The sequence below is a fragment of the Zootoca vivipara genome, chromosome 6, assembly GCF_965207765.1.
Source record: "Zootoca vivipara chromosome 6, rZooViv2.hap1.1, whole genome shotgun sequence".
Taxonomy (NCBI): Eukaryota; Metazoa; Chordata; class Lepidosauria; order Squamata; family Lacertidae; genus Zootoca; species Zootoca vivipara.
The window spans coordinates 45,273,373-45,298,592 of record NC_142589.1 but is presented as its reverse complement, the minus strand read 5'-3'; the positions used below and the strand labels follow the sequence as shown (position 1 = coordinate 45,298,592).

The 25,220-nt window shown below is 43.8% G+C and overlaps 1 protein-coding gene and 1 long non-coding RNA gene across 2 annotated transcripts in view; one reads left to right on the top strand and one right to left on the bottom strand.

Moving 5' to 3' along the window:
• The window catches only part of WWOX (WW domain containing oxidoreductase), a 572,066-nt gene that overhangs the window by 25,344 nt on the left and 521,502 nt on the right, over positions 1-25,220 (bottom strand). The gene's annotated exons all lie outside the window — the stretch shown is intronic.
• LOC148685322 (uncharacterized) lies at positions 16,921-24,407 on the top strand. Its single transcript, XR_015950538.1, has 3 exons — positions 16,921-16,986; positions 17,733-17,905; positions 24,285-24,407. It is a non-coding gene; the product is annotated as an uncharacterized LOC148685322 (long non-coding RNA).

Here is a 25,220-nt window from a genome sequence, read left to right as displayed (position 1 = left end):
TTTGTTCATGACTTTTAAAGCAACTCAACTTTGTGTGTTTGTGAAAAAGAGGGAAAGCAAACTTGGCATTCCACTCACTACTGACATGGTTGCCAACCCATGGATAAAGATACGACCCTGAGTGTTTTAACTCTAAGCAAAGCCTTGAGGTAAGCAAAAATATAAGGCACTTGCTTTCCCTATACGATAGGCAGGGTTGCCAATGTTGCTCCCATGGGCACACATGTGCCCACAGAGGCCTTCCTTTCCTGATTCTTAAGAATGTAAAGAGAATATAAGAAGAGCCAGCTGTCTCAGGCCAGTGGCCCATCTAGTCCAACATCCTGTTCTCAGTGCCCAACCAGATGCCTGTGGAAAAAACACACACAGGACTCAAGCACTAATGCACTCTCCCCTTGCCTGCAGCTTCCAGCAAGTGGTATTCAGAAGCATTACTGCCTCTGACTGTTGTCTGTGTGTTTTTAAGCATTCCCTCATACATACCAAGCATCCTTGGACTCCCACAAAGAAAGGAGGAGTAATAAACTGTGGCAGCACTTCATGCAAGGTAGTTGGCTTCTTTCTTTAATCAATCCAAATGCACCAAGTGTGACTCCTACTTTCATTCATTCTGTTGATGAGCATTACCTTCACATCACAACCCAACAGTATTGGCAATGTGTCTGTCTCTCGCTGTCTCTCACCCACCCACCCAATGGCGTGCAAAACTTTATAAGACAATGAAACTGCTTTATTTAGTCTTATGTACAAAACGTCGAGAGATGTGGAGATGGGCACAGTAAGATTACCCCCCACATTGTTTTTAATGGAATGAAGTCCCGTCTCTGCAGACACCAAGTAAAAATAACACACATTTATTCCAGGAGGGTAGGCAAGTACCCCTACAGTCATGGGCGTAGGCAGGGGGGCAGGAGGGGGCAGCTGCCCCCTGGAAGCAGGCCCCCCTGCCCCCCTGGAAGCAGGGCCGGTGCAGCCGTGGGCGAGACCGGCGCTGCTGACGGGGCTGGTGGGCAGAGGCGGAGGCGGAGCACAGCCCAGCGGAGTGAGATTTCGGCGTTCCGCGCCCTCCCTCCAGCTTCCCGTCATGCCCTCTGGCAAGGCCAAGTGCGGCGGGGAACCAGAGCGAAGCCAAGCCGCTGTCGCCCTGCTGTGTTTTGCTTCCCCCTGCCCCCAGCGGAGGAATGCTGCGCGACGCTAGCTGTGCATGCGTGTGCGGTGTGACTCCATCTGAGGGAGCCGCACAGTGCGCCCGGCTAGCCCGCCATCCCAAGAACGAGAGCACGCGCCTGTCCTGCTGCGGCGCCAGAGCAGCAGCTGCGAGAGCGGGGCTGAAACTGCTGCTGCGTGGCCGGGCAAAGGCTGAGCAGGACCGGGCTCCAGCGCTGTGAGCTGAGAGGGGTGCGTCCAAGCGGCTGGCTGCTTGCCCCGCAGGCCGCGCCGCCTCGCATCTCCCGTGTCTTGGCCACCTCCTTCCTCCCAGCAGGAGACTCGTGAGGCGCCTTCGGCAGAAATTGCGGAGGGAGCGTGTGCCGGGCGGCACTTTCAGGTGCGGCTCTCTCTCAGAGCCCCCCATCACCCCCCCCCGCAGAAGCTTCCCGCTTCACTGCCTGACACCCCTCTCCCGTTTCTCCCGTGCAGGGAGGGGGCGGCAAAGGTACCTTTGCGCCACGGTGCTGGATGGGCTTAAGACGGCCCTGATAGATGATCTGTTGTCACCTTAACATCTGCTGTGGCCCCTCCTGTGCCTTGGCCCCGCCCCTTGCCCCCCTAGTTTTGATCCTGGGTACGCCCCTGCCTACAGTACCTAATTTCTGAAGCATTTTCCTTGGCCTGGTGCTCTCCAAATGTTGTTGGGCTCCAGCTCCCATTGGCAGCAGCCAGCATGGTCTGATGGAACTTGTAGTCCAAAATGTTGGGAATAAACAAGGTTGGGGAAGAATGTTCTAAAGGGGCGGGAGCAGGCAGTTACATGTGCTGACTTGTTGAATTGTCGCAAATTACACTTTTTTGCATTTTACTGCCATCTAACTCCACCTTTTACAGTTCCCCAACATTATGGATAACACTTTGTGCATCTGATGAAGTGAACTGTATGCCATCAAAACTTTTATGCCATATAAAGCATACTAATCTGTAAATGTTTGTGTGTTTCTTTGTTACAGAGCTACTTCTCCAGAATCTCTGACTGTTTGATCTGGAGGCCTTAACCCAGGCATCCCCAAACTGTGGCCCTCCAGATGTTTTGGCCTACAACTCCCATGATCCCTAGCTAACAGGACCAGTGGTCGGGGAAGATGGGAATTGTAGTCCAAAACATCTGGAGGGCCGAAGTTTGGGGATGCCTGTGTTAACCCATAGTTGTGGGGGACACTGAATGATGAATTGGATTACATGTTACCTGGGATATCTGCAATTGGGTCTTCCAGCATTCTCTTCTTGCACAGTCCCCTGCCTATTTCCTCGGAAATCTGCCCTAGGAAATTAAATGGGTCCCTTATTCCTGAGTACAGTAGATGTGTATAGAATTTCAGCCTTCAATACACTTACAGATAATGTAGGAATGTTGCTGGTGGAGAGTCCTCCCTATACCAGTGGTTCCTAAACTCCGCGCTCCATAGAACACTTAATGTGCTATACTGTATGCTGTATTATTTTTAACTGCATTTTTACAAACATGTCACAGACCATCTGGATGAAGTTCACGGTCAACAGCTTGGGAGCCCCTGCCCTATTCTATTTTCCCATTACAGATCCCCCCAAGCCATGGTAAAGAAGGGTCATGTATCTGTCTTCCCCTACCCCCATGCCAATCAATGGCTAATACAGTAGTAGCTTTGGGGAGGGGCAATTTCAAATGAAGAAATATCACAGGAGAAACCATTGCCCAGTGCTGCAGATGTAATGGGTAGACTAGCCCAGACTATATCATAGTTTGGTATTCACATTTGTTATGCACATTCTGGTTGTGTTTGCACGGGAAACTACATGGTTTAGCATTTCCCTGGATGAAACTTAACAAGCCTGAGCAAAGTATTAGGTTTGCATACTCCTAGATTACTTCCAGTTTCCCCGAATTTTGACTTAGCATTGAATATGGACCAAGAATCTTGCTTTAAAACGTTATGGCAGTGAACAAATGTTGAGAAATTGAAGTAAGCAGTAGATGGGAAGTCACGTCTATAGAAAAAAGACCATTTTTACCTAAAGATTTTGAGATTGTGATTCGATATAATAATTTCCTTTTTGGCTTTATGTTGATGGATTTCTTTGTGAATGTTAAGGTGAAAATAAAAATAAAAAGATAATAATAAAAGAATCTTGCTTTAAAACAAAACTCTAGCCAATTTCAAAACAAGTCAACTTCAAACCGGGAAGTTGGCTCATTAAACTTTGTTTTACAAGATTCAGGGAAACAGAAAGGAATATCTGCAGCTATCCTCCCGTTGGCTGTGTGGGAGGAGGGAGTATGCAAGCCTGGTACTTTTGCTTCTAGAGGCTTGTAGCCCTAAACCATGGCTTACTGTTACATGTAAACCAGCTCACTTAGTTAGACCACCATTAAGTCTATATAATTCATTAGAGAGGGCTTGACTTGGGCTCCGCAGGGTACCAGGCAGGGGTCCTTCCGAGCCTTGCAATCTAAGGCCCATTAAGGGGAAATGCAAGAGACTGCACTTGGTACTTTCTGCATGCAAAACATATTCTCTACCACTTAACTTTGTTTCAATGGAAAGAGTTTCCCTGTATAAAAAACAAAGAGCTGTGATGATAATTAAATATTTATTCAGCACCCACAGTGTAGCAGGCTCTGTAACTCACAAGATATCCAGTGGGACCTCTACAGAATCAAACAGTGATTTCTACACCTCAACTCTCACATACAGTGAAAAAAGACATATGTATTGGACTCAACCCTTTATTAATTAGAGAGTCTCATTACACATTATTTGCAAGCATGTTTTGTGGGAATATCCATTCTCAACTAATGTTACAAGACCTGCTTGGAAGGCTAATGTTATTTTGGAAGAATATTTACCTTCTCAGTAATAGAAAACCTAATACCTAAGAAATATTTTCCACCTGCAGCTATCTGTCAACCAACCCACACAAGCTTTGAAAGCTTTCCACTATCTGTCAAAGCACAGGTTTTGATGCAATAAAGACTATAATTATTGAGCATTTATGGGAAATAATATTTTCCCTCTGGTACGTGTTATAACGATTGTTAACATGTGAGTATGAATGCTAATGTTAAAAAAAAATCCAAAACAGCCAACCTATATGCATCTAAAAATGGAAGAGACCTTTTTTGAATACTGATTGAAAGAACAAAATAATAAAAGAGGTAGACTTGATTGAGAGCCCAGCTTGAAAAGCAAGTGTCAATCAGATGATGGTTTTGTGTGAGTGTGTGCACGCCTTAATAATGAAAACAACTCTGATTTGAAGCAGAGCTTTGAAACAAAGCAGGCAATTAAGTTCCTGGATATAAACAGCACATCTTTTGTTTTGTGGGGGATGATCCTTTTGCGACCAAAATACCAGCCTACCAGATTCATGAAGTAAACAATACAAAGCATGCATCCAAACAGCTCCATAAAAGCCATCCCAACAGATGGTTCAGGCTATTGAATTACAGTATCAACATTTCACTGAAAGTTTGGTTTTGTAAGTATGGAAATCCAGGCAAAGAAAAGGCAAAAAAATTGAAGGGAGATCTTTGATAGGCAATTTGTAACTTCGGACGCAGCTAGACTGGTTTAAAAACAAAACAAAACAATTTATATGCATTGTTTATGTGATATATCATTGTGCCACGAGATGGCGATGTGGAGTCCTTTTTTCTCAACCTGTTTTCCCTGTTTAAATTTACAACACTTTAAACTGAAATGCTACTTTGATGTGTCTAGATCCAGCTTTCCTCTACATAGGTAATTAGCAGGGCTATTGCAGGAGGAGCCCTTTTCACATACTCACATACTAAGGAAAGCACTGAAAGAATGGATCTGTTGCAGAAATGAATCATATTTATAAAATAGAAACATCTTTAAAGATATAGGTTTAAAAGAGGGGTTTTAAAAAGGAATGTTTAAGATGGAAAGTGTTAAGTGTTTGATCACAAAGTTGATCAAACTGGATTATTATTAATACTATTATTAATACTATATTATATTATTATATTTATTACCTATATTTATGGTGCTGGAGGAGACTCTTGAGAGTCCCATAGACTGCAAGAAGATCCAACCTACCAATTCTTAAGGAAATTAGCCCTGGTTGCTCACTGGAAGGACAGAACCTGAAGCTGAGGCTCCAATACTTTGGCCACCTCATGAGAAGACTCCCTGGAAAAGACCCTGATGTTGGGAAAGATGGAGGGCACAAGGAGAAGGGGATGACAGAGGACGAGAAGGTTGGGCAGTGATTCTCGAAGCTACCAACATGAGTTTGACCAAACTGGCATGCTCTGGTCCATGGGGTCATGAAGAGTCGGACACGACTAAACAACTAAACAACAACAAATTTATTACCTGCCCTTCACCAGCAGGTCTCAGGGTATGAAGAACTTGCAGCAAGAAGTCCTTGTGGTCAGCTGTATTGAAAGCCACCAAGTGCCACTCCAGGTTTTCAGACCCTACCCTAAGATGTTGAAGATTAAACCTGGGACTTCCTTCATGCAAAGCAGATGTTCTACCAATGAGCTACAGCCATTTCCCAATCAGTGTCTGAACAGGGGAGCAATACATTTTAGATTAGTGACTTGGTGGGGAGAGGGGAAACAGCGTTTGGGCTCCACTTCAGGGAGTAAAATGTATTAGTCTGACATTGTAGCTATGGCCCTAGAAGCAGCTAGAGCTCTAGCAAACCTTAAAAATCCCATGTGGCCAACTCCTTAAAAACAACCAACAGGACTAGCATTAATCTAAATAATTTCAGCAGAATATTTGTTTGCAGTGTACTGCCAAAACACATCTTGCAAAATTTCACTAGAGTTGGTCCATTTCTCGGCCAATTAGGAATATTGATGTGTTGATTCACCAAGTTTCAGGGATTGGGCCATGAAGGATCTTAACTGGACAAGAGCTGTGATAAGTGTCACAGCTCTCTGCTGTAAGTTATGCTCCCTTTCAAGTCTGAAAACACTCAACATTTCCTTTTGAGCAAAGAGATAACAAATGTTAGGTCTTCTGCATAGCACACAAGTTTCTTCTATAGTAACTGCTTGCTGGGTCATGATAACGTGGGGTGGATGAGGTTAGCGGGGCATTAAAGTTTTTCTGATAATTAGAAGTCCAACTGGGGAAATAGCAAAAATATACAAAAAATGGACAGCAGCACTGATGGGTGTGGTTTCTGGGCTGTACATTCTGGATATTATTAGAGCTCATGGTTAACATGATGGATTTGATCATCTGAGAGCTGTTAACTTTTGTTTAAAAATGGGTTTCCTTCTCAGTGGACAATAAAAAATAAAAGATGGGTTCATACATCCATGCTAATGTACTAATGTACTCTATATGACAAAATGCCATTATAGATACTTGTAGAGACACTGGTGTCATAACCAGCACACAGCCACACTTGAGGATGTCATCAAGGGCTGGCTGGATGATGCTTTTACTGACTCAAAGGTGTGGTGGAGGACGACAGTGCACCATGACCCACCTGCCCATCGTGCCATTGGTGGCTGATGGAAATTAGGACTGACAGGGTGGAAAGTAGTGAGCCCAGTAAGTGGGGCTAGAGCCAAGAACAAGCAGAGCTAACTAATTCTAGTTTTGTTCCACCCTCCTCCCTGCTGAGTTCTACAAGGACAACACTGAAATTGAAGAGGAGGAGGGGGGGGGAGTTGACAAGCAGTCCCACTCCCTGAACTTGCAAGTAAGAAAGTAGGCAGGTTCTACTTGTGGGCTTCTCACAAACATCTGGTTGGCCACTGTGAGAATGGGATACAGGACTAGAGGTGATCTTTCCCTTTCAGGATAAAAAGTGATCAGTTCATCATCAGAGCAGGTTGCTCATTTCTGTCTGACTTCTGCTCAGAGTCAGGGCAGGACAAGAATAATGCATGTCTTCCAAGCAATTTGGATTAAAAATGGGTTAAAAATTATGAAAGCAACACACAAACAATGGGCTAGTGTGGCATAGTGAGGAGAGTGTTGGACTGAGACCTGGATTTAAATTTCTGCTCACCTGTGAAGCTCACTGAGTGACTTCAGTGGGACACAGTCGCTGTCTTTCTTACTCTTCCTTATGTCACAGGGTTGTTGTGAGGATAAAATAGGGGGAAAGCCCCATGTACAACTTGTAGACTATGAAGAGTATAAAGGGTAGGCTCCCAAGGTGATAAACAGATGAAGAAGGTGCAATCAGTAAACAAATGAAGAGCTTCTTCTATCACTTCAAAGAGGCTTTTTACAAGAGTCATTTCAGACATTCAGTATCACACATTCAATGCTGTTGTTGTTGAATAAGAAGAATATGAATAAGAAGCCACTTTTGCAGAGTGCTTCTGAGACACTCAATACTTTTCACAGTGGTGATTTGCAGCTTCTGCCCTGTAATGTAAATCAGTATTATTATTCCTCATATTGCAGATGATGGGTCTGAGGCTGAGGCAGCAGCTTGCTTGAGACCATCTAGTAAATAATAAACAGGTGAGATTCAAACTGTGATCTTATTGAAAGAGGAAAGCCCACAGTGTTCCTCATGAACTTTCATTGTGATCAGCTAGCATGTGTAAACCTGCCTATGGTCTGTAGGATTTTACCTGTGCAAATGTGAATTAAAATGTTAAATTGCATGCAGGGTGTGGGTGTGGGTGTTTGAAACCCCTTCCTGTTCCCAGGAGAAAACAGTCCCAGAGCAGAGTGGAAGTGTCAAAATGGCATGGACTGCTGAACATCAAACCTCTTTGCAGTCCTAGAGCTTGAAATGATTATTATTCTATGGGATGCAGTTCAGCTGCATGATCCATGTCAATGCTATAATGGGCAAAGCCCTCTGGAATTAATATCTGATGAAGAAATAAACCTGTTAACGGGATAGATTTACAGTATTCAAATTACTATTGATCTCTTCGGCAGCACAACTAATAAAATCCTTCCTTGCACAACCTTCCACCTTGTGCATGCTTAAGCAAACTATCTTTAAATAAACAAGGGGGTAGCCACCTCAGGAAAAAATTAAACTATAAATTACAGGATGCTCTCCCTCCCCCACACAGCCCCAGAGAGCAAAACTGATAGTACAACGAGTTCAAATTTTACTAACAGGATAGAAGTATAGCAATTGATAAATGAAAGCAAAGTTTGACCAAAGTGTCTCATGATCAAACCATGAGGCTTCTGCAAAGACAGGATAATTTTGCTCTCCTAGCGTCATATATAGAAAAGAGAAAAAAAATACAAATGGTCCACATTTCCTGATTCTATTTGGGCACCATCATATGCAGGGCATACTAGAGACTGGGAGAGATACTCTATCCCCAAATAACTATGGTGCCCAGTCCGATTCTTTGCACTGGTTGCTCACATGGTCAACAAAGTGTCACTGTGGTATCACTGAAGTTTAACAGTCTTGTACATGCAGAGCAAAAACACCCCTACTCCAGTGTCTGATGAAACTGTCTGCAGTATACAAAAGTTCATACTCTCAAAACCAGTTAGTCTTTTCTAAGGTAAAGGTAAAGGCCATTAGGTCCAGTCGTGACCGACTCTGGGGTTGCAGTGCTCATCTTGTGTTATTTGGCCAAGGGAGCCGGCATACAGCTTCCAGGTCATGTGGCCAGCATGACAAAGCCGCTTCTGGCGAACCAGAGCAGCGCACGGAAACACCGTTTACCTTCCTGTTGTAGCGGTACCTATTTATCTACAGTACATGCACTTTGACGTGCTTTCGTTGGTGCTAGGTTGGCAGGAGCTGGGACCGAGCAACGGGAGCTCACCCCGTCACGGGGATTCGAACCGCCGACCTTCTGATCGGAAAGCCCTAGGCTCTGTAGTTTAACCCACAGCACCACCCGCACCCCTTTTCTAAACCTTTTTCTAAATAATCAACAGCTTGCTGCAACAGACTTATTTATTTATTGCATTTCTACCCCACCCATTTCTCCAAGGAGCTCAAGGTAACAAACACGGTCCTGTCGTCGTCCCCATAATTAATGCCCACAACAACCTTGTAAGATAGGTTAGGCTAAGAGGCAGTGACTGCCTCAGGGTCACCTAGCTTCATTACTGAGTGTGGATATGAACCCCGGTCTCCCTAATCCTAGTCCGACACAATAACCTCTGCACCACGCTGGCTCTGGGCTAGATATGGTGGTTTTTAAACTCCTCTTCTGGAAGAGGCAACTATTAAATAATCACAACAAACAACATGAATAATTACAGCCATCAGTGAGTTCAAAAGCAAGCATGTGTCAGCTAACATTGTGATTGTGATTATATCACTTTGCATACAGAAACCTCTGGTGGCATGTGAAAAATTATTGAACAAGACGGATCATATTCAACAACAGAAATTACAAGGAACATCACAATTCAATGGTTTGCTAAGCTTTCGTTGGTGGTGGGTTTTTTTTAAAGAGTGACTTTAATTAGACATGTGACTGACAGATTTTTATGGAGATAGACACAGGATACATTTGTAGAAGACAAAATAAGGGAGGGGAGTTGAAAAGCCACCATTAAGCTACAACTGCAGGCAAAACGGATTGAGCGCAAACAGGATTGTGTAAGCTTTGGTTACCCTAATAAGTGCTCACTCATAAAAGCAGGCATTAAGGGCTTTGTTTTCTTTGTTATTTACCACTCTGATAATGCTGTTCATTACTCCAGGACTACTGTTTACACACCCCTCCTCTTCAATGCCCCCACCCTCGTGTCCCCCTCCCCCCAAATCAGGTTTAAATAGAACTTCTTTTAAAAGTGCAAATCACATCATTGTCAATGGAATGAAAAGCACAAACGTCATTCTATTTTGTAATAACATGAAAGAAGATTTGGGGGGGGGGATAATAAAACTACTTGTAAATCAGTTCACTGGGAAGTGGCTGCAAAGTTGCTGTGCAGTGGCGCATATCTCATCTGGGAGCAGGACCACATTTACTATTATGCTAACTACGCTTCAGAGCAGGGCCCCTAGTGTGATGCAATTATGGTGGAGTTTCCCCACCTTCTTTGCTCTGTATGGGGTCACTTCTTCCTTGGCACCACCACTGCTCTCAATTTGCTTGCCTTCTCACTTTGGGTCCAATCCAAAACAGCTGCCCAGAGGGAGAGGGGGAGGCAAATGAAAGGGTCCTGCTCCATCCCTTTACTCTTGTCGTTGTTTTTGTACTCAGACAGTGCAGGTGAATAGGCAGCAACAGAAAGGAGGAGCAGCAGAAAGTATAGGAGGCTCGATGGGAGGGACTGGTAGTAAACCCCTTTATGGATGCAGCCTTTGACAGGTTTCCAATGATGTTGACTCTGGACGTCAGCCCTTGAAGAAGGGGCCAAGTAGCATGCATGATATCATGGGATCTCAGGTCACCTTTCAGAATGCAGAGGTCAAGCCCAGCCAATCACAAATATGCATTAATCTGGAGACACTTGCAGGAAGCCAGAGTGGTCCCCCTCCTGTTCAACCTGCAATGGCTTAACTTTTCATCTTAGCATGGCTCTGTTGCCTCCACCTGGCTAGGCCATACACTACAAACTCGGCAGCAGTCAGTTAGCCGGCCATTGATAAATTCTGGAAGATCCAGGGCAGGCCGCACAGTGCATAGTTAAATTCCACTCCCACAAGATGTACCGTCTTTCCCACATTTTAAGACACCGTCTTATCACTTTTTTTCCTCAAAAAAACACTGGGTGGCTTATTTTCAGGGAATGTCTTACCGGTATTTTTATTACATCAGGAGCAGTGCCCCTCTTGCTCCCTGTCTCCCTGCGGGGCAGGACTCTTGACTGAAAGAAAATGACGGGCAACAGCCACCACCAAGCTCCATGAGAGGGAGTCTGAGGGAAGGGAGGTGTGTGCATCGCTGGCCCAGCCCTCTCTCCCCGGCCCTGGGATGTTCGTGAGGGAGGGAAGGAGCTCCTCCGAAGGGCTGCTCTCTCTCTCTCCCCTCACAGGTGGGGACTCACTTAATAGCAATCTGCTACACTGGAGCTTCTTAAATTTAAACCAGTACAGTATAATGGAATCTATCTGTGTGATGCAGTCGTAGCAGTAGCCTATACTAAAGCAAATAAGGATCTCTACCAGCCAGCCAACTGCCCAAGACTTAAGAGCGAAAGTTCCAACAATGTAGCACTTTGTAGCACTGATAGCAAAGAGGCTACCGGCTGAGATACTGTAGAAAACAAAGCAGCCAGCTGAGCAGCAATTAAGATGGTAAATGGTAGCAATTAAGTAGCAATTGAGCCAGCAGAAAGCGGGGTGAGATAATCTGCTGGTCCTAACAACCCGTCCGTGTTTCTCTTACCCACAAAATAAAATAAAAAAATTCCTTCAGTAGCACCTTAAAGACCAACTAAGTTTTTATTTTGGTATGAGCTTTCTTTTAAAAGCTTGTAAAAATGCACCGTAGAGCCGTTACCCACAAAATGTTAACTTTTGTGTAGGGTGTAGGGCAGTGTTTAGCAGCTCCTAAACAGCGAGAAGGGGAAAGTCCTTAATCCCCAAGGCAAGGACTGCGCCACCGGCAGCGATCCCGGTACCGGTACAAATCCTTAAAGGGGAAGCTCTACAGACAAGCAATGGAAAGAAAAAAGAATCCTCACTTTTTAAAAGGCTATTAAAAGGGGGAAAGGTGGGGGGAAGCGAGAGGTGGGCTGTGTGTGTGTGTGTGTGTGTGTGTGTGTGAGAGAGAGAGAGAGAGAGAGAGAGAGAGAGAGAGAGAGAGGCGGGGGGGGGGAGAGAGAGAGAGACGCGCACACAGAGTCTCTCCCTAAAGGGGAAGGCAGCGTCTTCAATCGCCCCTCTTTTTTCCCTCGTGCTTTCATCTTCTCCCCACCGCGAATGCCACTTTTCTCCTCTTCACCAAGCAAGCAGAGCTCACACAGCCTAGCTAAAAAAAAATATTTTGGAATCCTTTTACAGGTATTTTAAAAAATGCTTACAGAAACAGGAGGGGGAATCACGAGGCTGCAGGAACGGCTCTACGGTGCATTTTTACAAGCTTTTAAAAGAAATACGTGTCTTTGGAGCGACAGTAAAATGGGGAGAGATTTTTATGGGGGAGAGTTGGCTGGCGGGAGGGGGGAAGGGTCTATCACTATGTCTTATTTTCGGGTTATGGCTTATATCGCGCAACTGCTTAGAAATCCTGCTATGTCTTATATTATGGCTACGTCTTAAAAAGGGGGAAACACGGTAGTGAAGGCTACCAACTTGTATGGCTTTATAAAAGGATTAGACCAGGGGTTCCCAACAAAATTTTCTCAAGGACCCCTCATCGAGCCGCTATTGTGACAAGGACCCCCATTAATTCCTAATCCTAAAATTAAAAAGTGAGAGCCAAATTAAGAGTCTTTTTATATTTTATATTTATACGTTTTTTACAGTTCTTCCTCTTCATCTGTAGGCCTTTGTCGTTTTAACGAACCACTTTTTAACCAACGGTCCATTTTTAACTACGCGAACTGTAGCTTCCGCGAAAAGCAACGCTTTGTTTACAAACACTACTGTTTTGCAAAGAGGCAGCGCGCGCCAGGGAGGAGGGAGGGGAATGGAGAAGACAGGGTACCTGCGCAGTAGCGCACAAATGAAGCCGACGCGCGCAAAGCATCTTGGGGAGGTGAGCGTTAGTAGAATGCGCGCGCTGCCTCTTTGCAAAACAGTAGTGTTTGTAAAGCGCCACCTAACGGCATACAGCAGAACTACTGCCTCTATCTAATTCTACTTTTGCGCTAGACTCTGCTCATGCAGGAAGCGGCCAAAACAAAAAATCTGTTATCATGCGAAATATATTTAAAATATTTTTTATTCTAATAGCATCTTGCGGACCCCTCTGGCATAGCTCGCGGACCCCTGGGGGTCCGCGGACCACCTGTTGGGAACCACTGGATTAGACAAATTCAACCCTGATGGCTCTGTTCTGCATCCATTGCCTGAGGCTGTATGACTCTGAATGCCAGTTGCTGGGAATCACAGATGGGCAGGGAGCTGTTGCACTCAGGTCCTGCTTTTGGGCTTCCCATAGACAAGGAGTTGGCCATGATGAGAACTTTTATGGGCCATTGGCCTGATCCAGCAGGGCTCTCCTTATGGTCGCATGCCCAAAGTGAACTAGCCACACTGGACTTGCCTGTTCTTAATTTCTTTGCTGAGTCATTATGGACCCCTTCTCCCACCCATTCTTTTAAAATAAATACAAGGGTGAATTAATTAGAGGCAGCAGCATTTATTAGATGCTGGATACAGTATGTGAGAGAGGTGGGGAGGGGTCCTTAAGGCAGATGGGGAGGCACCATAAAAGCTTTTGCTGGCTTGCTTTTATTAGGCTTTGAAGTGCAGTGAGACTAAGAGGTTAGGGGAAATCTGCTATAAGGCTGCTACCGTGTGGGATAAAATGCATATATATTAAAGAAAATCCTTCTCTTTTGAAAGGGGAGGGAGAGAAAAACACGTAGCAAGTGCAGTCTTTTAGCCGAGAAGATTTCCTCTGAAAGGGAAAGCAATGAGGCTAGGAGAGGAATAAATGTTGTAGAAATGACAATCGCTCTTCAGTCAGGGCCCGTGACTGCTCTCACTGCTGATAAGATCCAGCATGTGTCAGTTGTCAAGTGTCTCTTGTCACACTTCAATGTGAACTTTATAGCAAAAGGGGGACAAGAGGCAGTGAAGGGGAAAATGGCACGGCTCAGAAGGACTTGTGCACTCAGTGTGACTCCATTTCAATTTTATATTCCAGAGGACTTTGTAGGTGATCCCGTGAATGCAATTATTCTCACCTAATAAAAGCAACATATGCTAAGACAATTAAAAGATTTTATTATGCACCCATTCATTGTGTTTTATTTTAGACAGCAGGGTGGCAGTGATGGGGAGGAAGGCTCTTTAGAAGCAAGACGCCAGCAAAGCAGAAATGGCCTATAATCAGGCCAGAACAGCGGGAGGGGCAAGGGCCTACAATTATAAGGGGGTCTACTCCGAGTCCCCCGGAAGAGGCAAAGGTAAAGATTATTGAAATGGGAGCTACATTTCCCATCTGGTCTGGGCCTACGCCTATAACTTCTGGCCTTCTGGCGGTTCCCTCACTGTGAGAGGCAAAGCTACAGCGAACCAGGCAGAGGGCCTTCTCGGTAGTGGCACCCACCCTGTGGAACGCCTTCCCATCAGAGGTCAGAGAGATAAACAACTACCGGTACCTGACATTTAGAAAATACCTAAAGGCAGCCCTGTTTAGGGAAGTTTTTAGTCTGTGATATTGGAAGCCGCCCAGAGTGGCAGGGGAGACCTGGCCAGATGGGCGGGGTAATAATAATAATAATAATAATAATAATAATAATAATATATTATTATTATTATTATTATTATTATTATTATTATTATTATTTGATAGGATGGGTGGGCCTACAGACAGACAGACAGCATGACCAGGGAAGACCCCGTCCATTGGGCAGAGAAGGAAGAGTTTCAGGAAGCATGCTCCCATGTTCTTCCCTACTAGAAAGAACACTTGGCTCCAACTCTCAGTTGCCCTCCAGATTCACACTGGCCTCTGCCACCAACCAGGAAGAACGGTATGACACCCACTGGCCAGTGAACAAGCAGCTTGTTCCAATGCTTGCTTTCCCTCTCCCCCCCTTCCACTTCCCAACCACTGGGAGAAGCTGATAGGTATTGGATCCAACAACATCTGGAGTAGAATGCTGCTTCAAAGGCTCCACAGGAAACTTAGTGCATGACATCAACACAACATCACTGCAAGCTGGTTCACTTGTAACACTAAGCCAAACCATGACTTATCCTGAACGTACAAGGATGAGGGTAGCCAGGGAGATGACATTTCTGTGCTGCTCCTCTAGTCTTCCTCCTGCTGCAATGCATTGAGCTAAGCCATGGTTTGGCATAATGTGTCGTTTAAACCAGATTTGTCTCCCATCAGGAAAACCCACAGACAAACATTGTTTGTTTGGAGTGAGACAAGCAATGAACCCAGAAACCATGGCAGGTTTCTAATAGAAGTGGAGGAGGAGTAAAGCAGCTGTGATCCTTTCTGGGAGCCCACATGCTCGTGCTAAGCCATAATTTGGCTTAGCATTACGTGTGAAACCAGTTCAACAATGTGCAGTTGGCATTGTTGGAAGGCAATCACAGTCATCCTAGCCAATATGCCAGTTGCACTTATTTAGAATTGGATTGCCCAGGTGCTGTGCTGTTGGCCAATGTGGATAATTTTTCTTTCCTGAAACCATAATACTTTCTAACAGCTAGTCGTCTTACAGTGCAAAGATCGTCCGATTTTACAGCTGGAGCCTTGCCAAACCCATTTGAGGTCCAAATCTATATGTATATAAAAGGCAGGAAGCAGTTTTAAAAGGAAATGCTAACGAGCTTCCTGGGATTTCAGATTTTTAAGGCCCTTGTGATTGAATTTATTTCAATAATTCTTTCCGCAAGGAACGTGAAAATTGGACATGTCTCTCAGGCACCAGGCAATGCAACACAAAAGAGGAAGATTCCAGAAAAGAGGGTTATCGCCACCATTACGAATGTGGTAGAACATTGGAAACTCATCAGAAAAAAAGAGAAAGCTAAACAATGCTATAACGGCAATGATATCAATATGCTGTGGGAGGAAAAAGCAGAAATATCTGCAGCTAGTTAGGATTTCTGGTTACAGAAGCACCATAAATATTAGTTAAAGGCAAATGTGCTTCTACTAAATTTAATTCAGTCTCTAATATCTGGCCAATCATTTGGACTTTTTCCCAGTCTAAAAGAAAATGAATATTATTATTAATAATAATAACTGCTGATCATATCATAGCATACAGGCACTGCATGCTATAGTAGAAAATGCAAATACCCTATCTAGCCAGGAAAAACTTACTGTTTGGGCAGGGGATGAGGAGAATTTGTGTAATACCACATTGTACATAGGAAGTTGTAGCTCTAAATATCTTCATACAACAATATAAAGCAATTTGTGGAGTTGTACAATTGACCTAAGTTTGTATGTATCAAAATCAGAATGAAACCTAGCAGTTTCTAATGTTCCTTTCAGGGCCGGCTCTAGGTGTAGGCTGGGTGGTGCGGGGTGCTAGGGTGCCAGCCCGGCAGGGGGGCGCCGTGCAGCGCCCGCCCACCAGCCGTGCCAAGAAACGGGGCGGAGTGGGGGCGCCGGAGCGATCTCGGCACCACGGCGCCAGGGCGCGCAACACGCTTGAGACGGCCCTGAAAAGCCTCTATGGAGAGGAAAGCATGACTCCATGCGAGGTGAGGGCCCTGCTGGATGAAACGCAACAGGTTGAAAGCGATCCAGCAGCCTAGCTGCAATGCACCCAAAAGGAAGGGGTGGCCAAACAGATCCAGAGTGGCATGCAACAATGTTTAAATCACTAGTACGCCACTTTAAACAGCCATGCCCCCCGCAAAGAATCCTGGGAACTGTAGTTTATTAACAGCGTTAAGTGTTGTTAGGAGCCCCCCCTATTCCCCTCGCAGACCTACAATTCCAAGAGTGGAATTGTACTCTGAGGGGGGATAGAGGTTTCCTAACAACTCCCAGCACTCTTAACAAACTACAGTTCTCTAGATCCTTTGGGAGAAGCTATGGCTGTTAAAGTGGCTTTAAATGTGTCGTGCTGATGAGCCCTTTGCCTCACCAGCATCTGTGAAAATTTAAAAGTGACCAAATATCAGTTTCCTCTTTCTGTTCCTGTGCTTCTGCTTTGCAAGCTAAAATGAATTTGTTTTCACCAACAAAAGATCAGCAGCAAAATAAAGCCAAGCATCTCTTTCATTGGAGCATTATGGTGGAGTTTAAAGGTATCATTTTGTGCTGTTGTCACTAAACAGCCTTTTGTAAAAGAGGTGTGTGTGTGGGGGTGAATTATTGTACCTGAAATGCAGATAGTTATAAAAATGGCATTAATTTGCTTAGACCGAGAGATTTTCACAGGAGAGCAACTAGCAGAAAACATTATGAAAATGTCCAAGAGGACTGGTAATTGAGTTGATTAGTATGACCTTGGTTATGAAGGTAATAGAAGACTGAATGGTGCTTAGACTGAGTTATAACCCTGCTCCCTTATTCTGAGATGTAGTGAGGTATGTAATTTGTTCAGGGTGAATCTGAGTCGCCTAACCTCTTCCTGACAAGGTAATACACACTTGACTACCGGAGCCTGCCCTGCTGATTCTTTTACCCCAACAGAGTAAACAGAGTGGGGTCAGAGGAGAAAATGATGAACTGTGCTCTTCCCTGGAGGCTCAGATATGTTAATTTTATCCTCATAGACACATTCTACTGTCAGACTGTGCTCAGAGAATTAGGGGGGGGGGAGGAATTCCATCTCCAAAGAATATCAATAGATAAGTGCGCACGCGCGCACACACACACACGCAAACAAAAACTGTCTAGGAATTTAGGCAAAGGAGAATACAGTATTTACCCTGGTAGAACTGGCTTCTTACATGTGTTGAAGTAGTCCCTCCTTATTTACCAAGGGCAGTGTTTGATTCTCAGAAATGGTTTCCTACCTATTTCTCAACTGCCCCTCCTTATTTACCAGGTGCAGTCTATTCTTTCTGATACACAATAACTTATTGGGAGTTCTGCTGGATCTGTCAAAAGCATGTAAAGTGCATGTTTGTGAGGAAGACCACAAGGAGGACTTGATCTCAGTAGAAATCCCATGATCTTCAGCAGTTGGGATTCAAATATATACTGCATCCAGCGCTGGAGGTAATACCTACTTATTAATGTTTATGTTGTCTCTATTGTTGCCCATTGTATGAGTTTTTGAATGAGTTAGCAGCATCATTGAGAACTGTCTAAGTAGCTATTGTCTCCACCATATCCACCCTAGAGAGGTTTAAGAGAAACATTTGTATATTTAAAATTGTTTCAACATATACAATTGACTACTTATAGATATGTAACTGTTTTATGTGTGTTGTTATATTATAAATCAGGGATGCAGGTGGCGCTGTGGTCTAAACCACTGAGCCTCTTGGGCTTGCTGATCGCGAGCTTGGCAGTTCAAATCCACATGACTGGGTGAGCTCCCGTTGCTCTTGCCAACCTAGCAATTTGAAAGCATACCAGCGCAAGTAGATAAATAGGTACTGTTGAGGCGGGAAGGTAAACAGCATTTCCATGCGCTCTGGCTTCCATCACGGTGTTCCATGCACCAGAAGCTATTTAGTCATGCTGGAAAGCTGTCTGCAGACAAACGCCTGCTCCCTCAGCCTGAAAGCGGAGATGAGTGCCACAGCCCATACTCAAATTCAACTGGACTTAATTGTCCAGGGGTCCTTTACCTTACCTATATTATAAATCAATTTTGGATACTACATGGAAAATGATGCATACATCAGCGAACACAGGTAATTAGTTTTGAGTTCCACACTTTACATGTTTGCTGTGCAAGACATCAGCGTAACATTGATGCTTCCACTGATGAAACAATTGTGACTGTAGCTGTAAGCTTAAGGAGCCTTAAGGACATGATCCACCATAACATTCTTGTGAGTAAATTCTATTGAAACAAGTGGAAGTGCCATAACAGCTGTGATTCCATTCATTTCAGTGAGGAACATACATTTTAAAAATTCCAGTCAATTGTTTAAGACTGCAGTAGAGATTGGTGCTGCATAGAGGTTGAATACTGTTTCTGGTTTCACATTAAAACAAAACTAAATAATTTATTGTACTGTATTCTTATTACAAAATTTGAAAATGTCAAAATACTGAACTCAGCCAAAGTGGTTGCGTTCTGAGATTTTTTGCTTTTGGAATGCCTGGAAGCAAATGTTCTAAGTGAACTCTTATGGATCTTCAAGATAGAATTTTATTAAGGAGATGATGACAGATCTTCAACAGCAAGATCGTTAGCAGAGACATTGGAGTACAGCTTAAGAGAAAGCTTTCCAACAACGTTTCAGCAAGAGGTACACGCAAACACTTCTAGGCATTTGGATGAAGTTTTATTCCCATGAAAATGCTAGAGGACTTTGGAAGGGGGGATCTGAATTTGCAAATGTGTGCTTAAAAGTTTAACACAAACATGGAAGCAGCACACAACCCAATATATTCTGGCAGGAATGGACACCTGCAGCAGTAGAAATTTCCTATTAACAAAGTAGAGCTTCAATAAAGTGCCTTACCTTTACAGAGGACACTCATAAGTGTGTGAAAGGGGCCTGCCACAAGTGCCCATTCACACCCAAATGGTTTTTTTATTTATTTAAACAACAGGAATCAATGTAATAAGCAGAAGAGGGAGATGCAGACAGAATAAAAAGGCTGAAATGGAACTGGACTGGATCTGCAGCTTCTTCCTGTATCTGTCCATTCCAAATTCATTCTAAATTCATTCCAGGCTATGGGGACACTCCTCTGTTTCAAGGGCTATGTGGTCTAAGTCTGGATTAAAGATAAAGAAGACTAAGGAAAGAAAGAAGGGGGATACCTGAAGCTGCCCACCAACCGTTTGTATGTGGACAGCAGATTGAGTAGGCACAAAGCTCACCTGATCACCTTCCCAGTATGGTGAGATGCATTTGGCTGTATCCAATGTTAGAGTAGATCCATTGAAATGGGCATGACAAACTTAGGTTTCAATGGGTCTACTCTGAGTAAACATTAGTTGTAAACAGCCATTTATTTATTTATTTTATAAATGTGCCTCTACACCAGGCATCCCCAAACTTCGGCCCTCCAGATGTTTTGGACTACAATTCCCATCTTCCCCGACCACTGGTCCTGTTAGCTAGGGATCATGGGAGTTGTAGGCCAAAACATCTGGAGGGCCGCAGTTTGGGGATGCTTGCTCTACACATATAAAGAAATTGATTCTTTGTGCAAATCTTTGTCCTCTTTTCCCTGTAATCTACTCTAACTCCTGAAGAGATTTTCCAGCTGTTGAATGTAGATTTCATATTTTGCTGCAGAGAATTTTTTTATTTTATTTATTTTTTTAAAAGAATGGTATCTCTAAGCTGCCTTTTAAGGTAACCACTATGTCATACCTCCACTGTATACCTATGGCATACCAGCTGCTGAGAATGGCAAGGGAGTGCTACTGCATCTAGGTTTGCAATGTGGGCTTGCCATAGGCATGTAATCGGCCACTATGAGAACAGGATGCTGGGCCAGATGGGCCTTCTCATAGCCTTATACATCCTGGCCAAAGCCTATCTTCAAAAAGCCCTCTCTCACATGATGTAAAACAAGTGTACTGTACTTGTTTTGGTCTAACAAAGATCAGAGGGATGTAAAGCCTGTCAGCCTTGTGTTTTACTGCTGCATGGCTAGGGAAGTTTATCTCAAGTTGCTTTGGCCAATGATTACCGTGGCTGCAACGTCTACAAGCAAAAAAAGAAAAAGAAACCCAGACATTATGGTCTGATTGCTATTAGTAATAGTACTATCCCTATCCCTATTAGCTGCTGTTAATAGCTGCTATAGTTGCTGGTCTTGACAGAGGTTAACGTGTTGTTGGTATACTAGCTGCGTTAGAGCTCCTGTCAGAAATGACTTTGTATAGGAGGCCTAAGTGAGGGGAGGGGGGGGAAATGGGCTGGCTGCAGACCTTTTTTTGTTTGCCCTGTTTAATAAGCCATTTGGATCTATCAGCGCTTTATCAAGCCGCTAAACAGCAGTTGCTCATTTCCATGCTCAGGCTGGGAATAGGGGTGGTGGTAGGAGCATTATTTTCCTTCTTTTTTAAAAATAAAAAAATGAAGAATTATAGCCTATCATTTTTGCTCTCATGCTAAAAAGGGCCCTGGATTGTGATGTATCCTTGGCTCTGTCACCGTGCTAGCTGACCCTATAAGCGGGCAGGCTCTGACCACCAAATGCGAGTGGAATAAATTATCGCTGACACTCCGATATTTAATTATGCAGCTGTCAGAGCGGCCCTTTCGAAATTCATTTTAATAAAGTGGGAACTCCCCCCCCCTTTCAAGGTGAGAGTCGGGGGAGTCACCTTCTGTGTCAGCCTGAGGTCTCTACCACAGGCTCTGCATTCTCCCCCCCCCTTCCTCAAAGTCTGTCACTTGGGCTGATAGAAAGACCAGATAACAGCACCAGTGTCTATTGGCCTTCTCCCTCCCCCCACCATCCCTTTGCCTGAATGAACATCCTTCATTTAAACCCACAATAATGAGGACCTCAAAGTCAGGTAGGCAGCCACAAGGGCAGTTCGTCAGGTTTCGGGAAGCAGAGGTGGGGGTTACTGGGGGAGGGAACGGAGGGGAGAAGAGAAAGCTTATTGTTATAAAAACCCACTCCATCTTATAGCTGCAATATCAAAGCGATTGTGTTCAAGTCACCATTCTGACGGGTTTATCAGCAATAGTTTACATGGTCTAAGCAGATTTCTTTTTTAAAGGCCAGAAATTAAACATGGGGGCAAATTAGGAAAAATATTCTATTGTTTAGCTGCAATGCAAGAGAGAGAGAGAGAGAGAGAGAGAGAGAGAGAGAGAGAGAGAGAGAGAGAGAGAGAGTTATTCCTCTTTCTTCTGCTGCTTGCAATCTTGCAAACTAGATATGAGGGTTAAAAGACATAGGAAACTACAATGCAACACACATCAATGTGCACAACTGAAACACTAAGAAATGTATTGTGTTGATAATCCAAATGCCCTGCAATCCTGAAGCATATTCAGATTATATAATTTTACCTGTTATTTATTAGAACTCCATATATGTATATTGCATTGGCCCTAAATCACACACCCACTGAAAGCACGGAGGGGAGAGTTGGCTGTACCTGGTGACAGAATCCCTGATGCATCACACCCAGTCAGCCATGCCCCATCAGCACCTTCAGCAAAATGTCAGATATGTAATGCTGTATGTATGTTCTCCGTGCAATCAAGACCTTTCCAGACATTATGGCTAATGAACAGATGTCAGGGATGTTGTACAACATCAGACTTGCCAGGGGAGGGGGGGGGGGTAGAGCATCATACAACATTGGGACAGACCAGCAAGTACAAGCTCATTTCCCCTGCCATGCATTGAGACCTAGCATGGAAGGGACCGTACAAGTAAGATGATGCATAGGATGTAAAAGTCAGCATGGTGCAGTTGAGAGCCGGCACAGTGACGTGGAAGACCAGGTTTCAAATCCCCACTCAAAAATGAAACTCACTGGGTGACCTTTAACCAGCCACTGTTTCTCAGTCTATTCTACCAGGAGAACACCATGTGAGCTGCCTTGAGCTCCTAGCAGAAAATGTGAGATATAAATGTAGATGTAATGATCATAATGACATGGGAGGAGTAATCAAGCACCATCCCATTGTGCCTGGATTCACACTCAGTTGATCCAGTTCCTCCCCCTGAACAGCATTTTGTAGTGAATTTTAAATTGCTGTGAGCCACTTTGAGAGACACTCTTTTGCATAGGATGAAATATAGAATAAATAAATAATATAGTGCAATCACACAACTTTTAATAACACACACAACAAGCAGCAGATTAAGTGGAATTGTTAATGAACGACACTTCTGCTGTAGGGTGCAAAGTGGGAGACTTGAAGATTTCACCCTCTATGATTCCAGTTTTACACTGCCAGGTTTCAGTAGGGATGTGTTTCATTGATTCTTGCACATTACCGTGTGTCCGGGTACTTCAGTATGCATGTCTATATAAAACAACCTGCAAGAATTTAGTCCCTTGTGACTGAGTAATATGAAGGGCTGTTCAACAAGCATGCTATATCCCCACCACCACACACTCACACACCCCAGACTGCTAGCATAACATTTGTGACGGAGCCTTCAAAGTCATGCTTGCTGCTGGAGAAAGGTGATGGTCTAAAGGAAATCAATAAGGCATGCATCCCTTTTGAGCAAGTGGTAGCAACATCAATTGAGAAGGAAAGGATATTTCACATCACTTGCTAGGGTGTACTGCTTAGACAACTAGAGATGGCTCAGCTCAAGGGATTAAGCGGACATTCTACAATGAAAACCTGGTACACATTGCAGAGCCTTAACTTAAGAGTGTGCATCAAAATGCAGTATATAATTTTGTGCGTCTCTCTCAAGTATCCTGAGCCTAAAGACTGGTGCTCGAAAATGTTATAAAACAAGGTTAAAATGGCCATTGGCTATTCATCATCATACCTGCCTTGGCAAACAACTTAGTTTGGTTCCTGCAATGCACTTGATCTGAACCTACACTTGAATATAGTCCAGTCAAATCCAAACACTGCAGCCCAGTTGGTGTTTAGAGCTGGGTGCATGGAGGATCTTACTCAAGCACTGAAGATGTGCCACTAGTTACTAGTTAATTCCTGACCAAGATGCTGGTTTTGACCATTACAACTCTACATAACTTGGAGCCAGTGTGTCCTAAGGAGAACCTTGTTCCACACCAGCCCCTATCTCTATGCTAAAATATGCAAGGGAAGCCTTGCTCTGGATACCTTTGCATTCTGAAGCTAGGGGCTGACAATCACAAAGAGCCATAGCTGCCAAGTTATCCCTTTTTTTAAGGGATTTTCCCTTATGCTGAATAGGCTTCCTCGCGAGAAAAGGGAAAACTTGGCAGCTATGCAAAGAGCAGCAGTGAGGCTGACAGTGAAACTCATAAGCAGGGACAACTATTCCTTTCATAAAAGGCAATCAGGGCTGGCCCTACCATTAGGCAGAGTTCAAAACAAAACCTGAATATTTATTTCTGTGTTTTTATGGCATTTTATATGTGCTGTAACAGAAGATGTCTCATTGCTAACTAAAAGCACTTTGATCCCAATGAGACTTCTCTGAGGATAAGAGGGCCTGAGGTGATCTTTGCCAATATCCCCTCCATCCCACCTCCTGTGCTGTTTTAAAAGGTCCCCTGACTCTCTAAAGCAATAAGAGAGGCTCCCTCCCTGTTTCGCTGGGTGTTGAGTTGTCATTTGAATGTATTTATCTATAATATTTATAGTCTGCCTTTCATCGGAAAATGGTTTATAAAGTGTGTTTTTTTAATGCATAAATCAACCTATACATAATTGTGCTTTGGGTGGGGGGGCACTTTAAACTGGTTACAACAGTAAGGACTTGCATGAATGCTTTGTCCTTATAATAAAAATATTTTCAACTCTGCTGCTAGGTCATGGGATGCTGATCTCCTGAAGGCAAAGAACCTGAACCAAGGCTTATATTGTGGATCTCAAGGCCTGATGGACAGGAGAAGACACACCTTGAGACCCTTGGGACCAGCAAGGCTGCCCACAGCTTCCAATGATGCCCAGGTTCATTGGTCAGAAGACAGTCTCTTTAACTGCTTCCCCTTGCCTTGCTGTAAAATTATTGGCTAGTAACTGTGCCCCTGCCCTTTCTCTCACCTGCACCAGAATTATAAATATGCAGGACCTACTTGCTGGTATGTGGAATAGTATTTTACTGAACCTTTTGTTATAAGATATATATATATATCTTTTTTTAGTAGTTCCTTTAAAGGGTAGTAATGTCTTAACTTTATGGTTACAAAGCCATCAGAAAAATAAAATGTTTTGTAATAAAAAATAAAGCTCCCTCAGTATAAGAAAATGTGGTGAAGCCACCCAATTCAAAGTTTGTCAACAAATTTCAAAATGCACCTTCTTGTCTTCTTTTCTTCCATTTGCAACTGCCACTCAGCTATGGTCCCTGTTTATGGTCACTTGGAGAAAAGCTTCAAGCACTTCATATCCTCACTCTTCTCCCAGAGGAAGAAAGAACACAACCTTTCTGAAGGCAACAAAATCCACTCCCTCCACATTTAATAAGCCAGCTCCTTGCTATTATATGACATTTACTTCTGATGTAAATAATTTGCCTATTTCTAGGTTATTAATAACTGGTCCTCTCACTTCCCCAGGTCCTTAGAGTTGAAAATAATAATAATCTTCTGCTACAGATAAGTTCAAATACCCAACATACACAATCCTTTTCTTTCTTCACTTCTACATAGCAAGGTATCTGTGATACTACCTATCAATATAAGCTAAACTGTCAAGCCTTTAAACTGTGTTGTTTGATAGTTTCAGCTCATATTTTAGACTCT